Source organism: Passer domesticus, chromosome 3 (assembly GCF_036417665.1).
Source record: "Passer domesticus isolate bPasDom1 chromosome 3, bPasDom1.hap1, whole genome shotgun sequence".
In the NCBI taxonomy this organism is placed as follows: Eukaryota; Metazoa; Chordata; class Aves; order Passeriformes; family Passeridae; genus Passer; species Passer domesticus.
In genome coordinates this window covers 28616533-28623123 of record NC_087476.1, presented here as the reverse complement: position 1 = coordinate 28623123, position 6591 = coordinate 28616533, and the positions used below count along the sequence as shown (strand labels likewise).

General features: G+C 38.5%; 1 long non-coding RNA gene across 1 annotated transcript; it reads right to left on the bottom strand.

Annotated features, from left to right (window-relative positions):
* Positions 1-907: 907 nt before the first annotated feature.
* On the bottom strand, positions 908-4237 carry LOC135297981 (uncharacterized). The gene is made up of 3 exons (XR_010359931.1): positions 4128-4237; positions 3642-3800; positions 908-2512 (listed from the first exon to the last, which is right to left on the bottom strand). It is a non-coding gene; the product is annotated as an uncharacterized LOC135297981 (long non-coding RNA).
* Between the last annotated feature and the right edge of the window lie 2354 nt (positions 4238-6591).

The window sequence follows — 6591 nt, the reverse complement described above, 5'->3', positions numbered from 1 at the left end:
CCTTGTGTGGCTGAAAAAATATTTAATTACTTCATGCAAAGTGGAACACATTCAGTGGGAAAAATTAAATGTATATTGATGGACTAGATGACCTTTGAAGATCCCTTCCAACACAAAACATTCTATGATTCTATGATCCAGTCAAATTTGTGACTGAATCTTGAATTAATTTTTTTTAATTGGTCCATGTACAAGTTATAGTGTTCCCCAGTAGCAAAGCACTCATAATGAGACAGTTACCTAAAAAAATTGAGTCCCACTCAAAGTCTCTCAAATTTAGTTTACCTTGCTGTATTTATAGTATTTGATTCCTGGGCTATGTAATTGAAAGTTAGCAATCATGTCTACAAGGGCTTTATCTTGCATTTTTTTTTTTTTTTGTAGAGAATATTGAAATAGAATTATTTGATTAATGGAAATCAGAACAGGTAGAGGGAAAAAATGACAAGGAACACACTTTCTCATCCATATTTTTTACAGATTCACAACTTTATAATCAGGACATTAATTTTCATGTTTCACAGTTTTAGATGCCATCATAGTATATGCTTAGCTCTAAGTTTCTAAGTAACTTTGTCTATGTTTTATATATATATATGTAGATGTGCTTCAAGATTACTTTCAAAGTTATGATACTGTACAGAAACACCTTAAAATCCTTGTGAATCTGTTAATATTTTTTCAGCACTTTAGGAAAAGGCAGATACAGACCCTAGAGTGAAAAGTTTCTGCCTGGCACCCAGTGTAACTGGACAATGCTTACGCACCCAGCAGTGGACTCTGTGCCAGTCCACTATGAATTTTGTATATGAAACTCTGAAATACACTAGCAATGCAAGTTTTACTTGATTTTCCATTATTGAGCCCCTCTAGAAATGATAATTAGCTTCATCTCTAGAGGCAGAAAAGCTAAAATATGTTTGACTTGGTTGATGAGATACGAACCCATTTCAAATATGGAAATGATATGCTGTGATATACACGAGGAAAAAAAAAGCCTAATATGCTAGGTTTTGTGTGTGTGGCTGCCTGACACAGCTTTAATTTAGTTACTCATTTTCTTCAGTCTCTTGTATACAGACAGCAGAAGCATAGTCACCATTTATTTTGTATATATATATATAGAGAGATAAACACACAAAACCATTTTCATAATGCTGAACAGTTAGTTCTGAGATATGCACCTCAACCCTTCCCACAGCCCATAGTCTGGGCTAGACCCACTGAGACTTAGATTTCTCATCATACTATTTGATTTTAGAAGTCTTTGTCCAACAATATACAGACATCAATAATAAACAGAGATTTTTCATGTAGTTAAGAGTTTGCCTAAACCCAAATGTCTAGTGTCATTTGAGATCCCACTAGGTATCTTCCTGGATTTGAGGGTGCTTTAATGACATGAAACCTCCATCTTCAGGAAACTGAACCTTTTGGCAAGGTGCAAGATACAATCTGAGATAAAGTACTGAGTATGTAACTACCTGTGTGGCAGTGAGTAGTCATATCTGAGCTTTCATATCAGACAGTAAAGGCTTAGTCAATAGGCTGTGGAGAACAGTTTGGCTCTCTATGAAAAAGATCCTAAAACAAACATCATATTACTAATTAGCTCTTGGATCCACCAATTGTATTTACTATATCTCCATTGTTTATGATGTAAGCCTTGACAGCTCATACATAATTATACACTTTAACATAGAAATCTAAATGTGTTTGAGTTTTAAACTGTATTATGCCCTGGATATTTACTCTTAGATGCTAACAGCTGAGCTCATCTTTTATTGTGACTGGAAATTTTAGATCCATTTCAGACCTCTCCTTTTGCTTAGTTGAAGTGCATGCCAGCAGTACCAAGTTCTTTTCTTTTACTGAAGAGACCATGGGGTGAGTAGTTCAGCCATTAATATCCATTAGTTTCTGAAATGCACCATATTAGTGGTTCACCTCGTTTCTTTATGACTAGGATTGCTCACAATCTTAAATTTAATATCATTCTTAAATGCATTAGTATACTATAAAGTAAATATGTTCATGACTCAACTCTATCAGTCAACTAAATACCAAGAAGTTGCTTGCTCACTACCCTACCCTAGTGGGATGGGGAGGACAATAGGAAAAAAGTAAAACCTGTGTGCTTAGCTAAGAGCTGTTAAAAAACAAACAAAAACAAACCCAAAAACAACAACAACAACAACAACAAAGAAAATAAAAAAGCAAAAAGGGAGAGAGAGAGAGAGAGAGAGAGAGAGAAAGAAACATGAAGCAAAATAAGTGACGCACAATAGAATTTCTTACCACCTTCTGGACAATGCCCAGCCTGTCCTGAACAGTGATTGGCTTTTCCTGGCCAGCTCCCCCCAGTTTATATACTGAACATGACGTTCTGTGGTAAGTAACAGCCCTTTGGCTTTTTCTGGTACTGGCTGTGTTCCACACTGGCTTCATCTGCACTTCTTCACTGGCAGAGCATGAGACACTGAAAAGTTCTTCCTTTATAGCAAGCAGTACTCTGCAAAAGGCAAAACATCAGTGTTCTATCAATATTATTCTCATACTGAATTCAAAGCACAGCATTGTACTATCTATTAGAAGGAAAATTAACTCTTCCAACTGAAACAAGGACAAGTAGAAGAAGTTAAAATACTTCTTTCTTGCTGAACTTGTAAGAGCAAAAGGACCTCCTGACTTCATTCATGTTTCTGTTGTCTACTGGTTTTCTTACTTAAAAAATGACCTGCTGAAATTTTTTCCAGACTTTTATATTTTATATTAGCCAATTAAAAGTGCTTGTCAAAATACTAGCAGTAACTAATCATTCCCATAAAAGCAGTAAAATAAAGAATTCAGTATTGATAACTTTTCCAACTGATGACTACTCTTATTAAAAAAAAAAAAATCAAACCCTTCAAGTAATTTGTTAAAATTGTCAATTTTACAATTCTATGGGAAAATAACAATTTTTGCTGGTTTTGACTGAAATAGAGTTCATTTTCTTCGTAGTAGCTAGAATGGGGCTAAGTCTTGCATTTGTGCTGGAAACAGTGTTGACAACGCAGGGGTGTTTTCATTATTGCAAGCACAATGTCAATGCCTTTTCAGCTCCTCAATGTCATCAATGAGGAGTCTGAGGGTGCACAAGGACTTGGGAGAGGACACAGCCAGGACAGCTGAACACAAATACCAAAGGGACATCCCATACAACATGGGGTCATGCTTAGCACATAAAGCTGGAGGGAGAAGGAAAGGGAGGACTTGCAGAGTGATGGCACTTGTCTTCACAAGTCACCATTATATGATTGTGCTGGTTTTAACAACCAGCTAGGAGATAAACTCCAAATATGCTACTATATCCCCCCCACCCCTTCTGATAATGGAGGGACATTAAGGAGTGATTATAGATTGAAAATAAAAATTTTACTAAAATCACAATAACCACAGCAGTAAGTACACAAACCATAGCAAAAAGTACAGAAAAAGAAGGTGTCTTATGCACAAAAGGGCATTCATTGCTGGGAACAGAGTAAGACACTTTAAGACAGTGCCTAGTGTGGTCTCCAAACAGGGGCAGAGCTTCCCTGGATTAATGTTTCCCCCCATCCATTCCCTCCAGCCCAAAACAATGAAAATCTGTGACAAACCAATGCCTATAAACTAGTTCATCCAAATAAAGGGGCTCTGCAGCTGCTGGCTGAGCTCAGTCCTCTGTGATTTCTTGAAATACCACCTCCAGCTCTCCAACTCCAACTCTCTTCCACTCTGAGCTGTCTGCTTTAACTCTGTAACTCCACAGCAGTGCTCTGGAAGAAAAATAGGAAGAGGGAATAAAGCCAGCAGGCAGCAGAAGGGCCCAAGTACACTAGGGTTTGAGAGGGTAGTCCACTGCACTGCAGTGACCTAGGCCAGAATGACAAGATTCCTATTTCTGGTCCCAGCATTTCCTGCTGAAACCTGGCCCCCCCAGCAATCACATTAGTAGAATAAACAGCATTAAATCTCCACTGCCTTTTCTCTGTAACCAGGACAGTGGGGGACCCCTGTTTTTCTGGAGATGTCTGAATTCCCTGCTCATGGGAAATGGTGATTGAAGCTGTTTTGTTTTGCCTGCATGCATGGCTTTAGCTTACCTGTTAAAATGTCTTTATCTCCACCCATGAGTTTTCTCACTTTTACCTTTCTGATCTCTCCCTCATCCCACAAGAGGAACATGAGAACCAGCTGTGTGTAGCTCAGCTCCTAATGAGGCTAAACTGTGACAAAATTTAAGGCAACAATATGCTTTCAATAGAGTAAGCAGCTTTTAGATCTTTGTGTTAATGCTAGTCTGAAGATATATGGTACAATTTAATTTCTTTCCTGCCTTATATTAAATTGAAACATAAACTTCCATTATATTTGAATATGGTAATTCAGTATAGTAAAAAGACTGAAAATAATGATGATAACCAGGCAACAACTTAACTAATAAGGAATCTTTACTTACCTTCACATAGCAAGATTTTGGTAGTGGAGAAGTTACAGGGTTTCCTTCTGTGAGAATCTACTAGAAGCTTTGTCTGTGTCTGATAAAGCCAATGTCAGCTGGTTTTAGATGCACCCACTGCCAGCAAAGCCTTAGCTCATCAGTGACAGTGGTAGTGCCTTTACCAATGTTAGAGGCACATATTTAGGAAGCATGAAAAAACCTGTGCAACTGCAGTGGAAGTGAGGAGTGAGAATATACGAGAAAACTGCTCTTCAGACACAAGGTCAGTAAACAGGGAGGAGGAGGAGATGCTCCAGGTGCCAGAGCAGAGATTCTTCTGCAGCCTGTGGTGAAGACCATAGTGTGGCTGCCCATGGAGGAGTACACACTGGAGTAGGTGGACGCCCCAAGGAAGTTGCGATACTGTGGGAAGTCTGTCCTGGAGAACACTGGTCAGGACTTGTGACCCCGTGGAGGAACCATGCTCAGCAGTCTGTTCCTGAAAGAGAGTACCCTGTGGAAGAGACCCATGCTGGAGCAGTGGGAAGGAATGGAAAAATAAAAGTCAGGTCTGAAAAAACTTACAAAATTGTATTAGTAAATTATATACTTGGCATGGAATGTTAACTTGGTAAGTTAGTTCCTTATCTTATAGCATAAACACATGTTGCTGGGCTTTGAATAAGGAGTAGGGTGCAAGAGAAGAGAGAGACCAAAGAGAGGGGCAGTGAATAAAAAAGGAAAGAAAAAGAGGAGACCAGTCCTGGCTCCAACATTGATCCAACTGATGGTGTGTCCATCGTCCTGGGGAGGCTGCCCAGGCTTTGTGAGGGTACTTTTTTATAGATAAGTTCCTCCACCCTGAAGTTTACTTTCTCATTTTCGGTGCAAATTATTTATCATGCACAGTTCATTCTAGACCTTTCTGGAAATGGTTGTAGGTCTTTGGGGATTTTTGGTGCTCTTGATTTCCCCTTCTACTGGGTCAGTCTTTGCTCAAAAGTTCATGCCTGCTTCTCAACTTCATTCCTGTGCTTAAGCTTATCTCCAGGAGCCAGAACAAGGATATTTGTCCCAGAAAAATGCTTCCCTACCTCCATATGGCTCTCTACTTCAGCCATACCATTTTTTTTTTCTTACAGTGTGTTTTTACCAACAGTCCTCGGTTGGTTCTATGGCTATCTGGGTATTGTACTGAGACATCCACATCAACCCCTTATCTTCTGGGCTTCTACACTGTGCCCTTGTGCCATTGAAGTGGGGATGAGGTAGAGTAAATCAGGACAGGTGATATCACAAGGTGGGGTGAACACGGTTTAAGGTTTGATTTTTTTTTCTCATGTCCTTCTCTGATTTGGTAATAAATAATTTCCCCCAGGTTTCCTCAATAACTTTCCCTTTTACTTTTGACAGAAATTGGTGAGTGCTCTCGTCTTTCCTTCTCTTTATTTGTGAGGTTTTCGCTATATTTTCTCTTCTCTGTTGAGCTAAGGAAGAGTGATAGAGCAACTTTGGTGAGCACCTGGTATCCAGGCAGCCAAACCACTACATATTCTATAGCTCAAGTAAATTGCATATTAACATAATATAATTTTAAATTGTAACTAGGCAGTCAGAGGGTAAAAATTAGGGATGCTACTGAAGGTGAAGGCTTACTACTGAAATGGGAGATATGAAGAGCATTGCTGGAGAAGTTATGTAGAGTATCAAGAAGCAAAATTCTATTTCACATCACTAGATAGTCTTAGGATTTCGGTTCTTCCATGTCTACTAGTAACAACTTCCTGTCAATATCAATATAAAAATGTAAAAACAGATTAAGTGGCAAAATGTAAAGTAGTGCCTACTTTGTTTTTCATACACAGAAGAAGGGCTTTCCTACTGTATTTTTTTCTCACACTTCGAGCCTCTCTTTGTGTGCATCCTCTATGCGACTTTTCAGAAACTTAATGATTCAGGTGTCCCCATGATTTCTTAGTTGTGTGTCTGACAATGGAGGTACTTAAAATCAGTGATTCACTCAAAAATTCAGGTTTTCATATGTATATATTATTTTATATTCTTTCTACAGTGTTTGAGAAAGATCACTATAATGTTATATTAATAAAGAAGTTCTTGGTGACAAT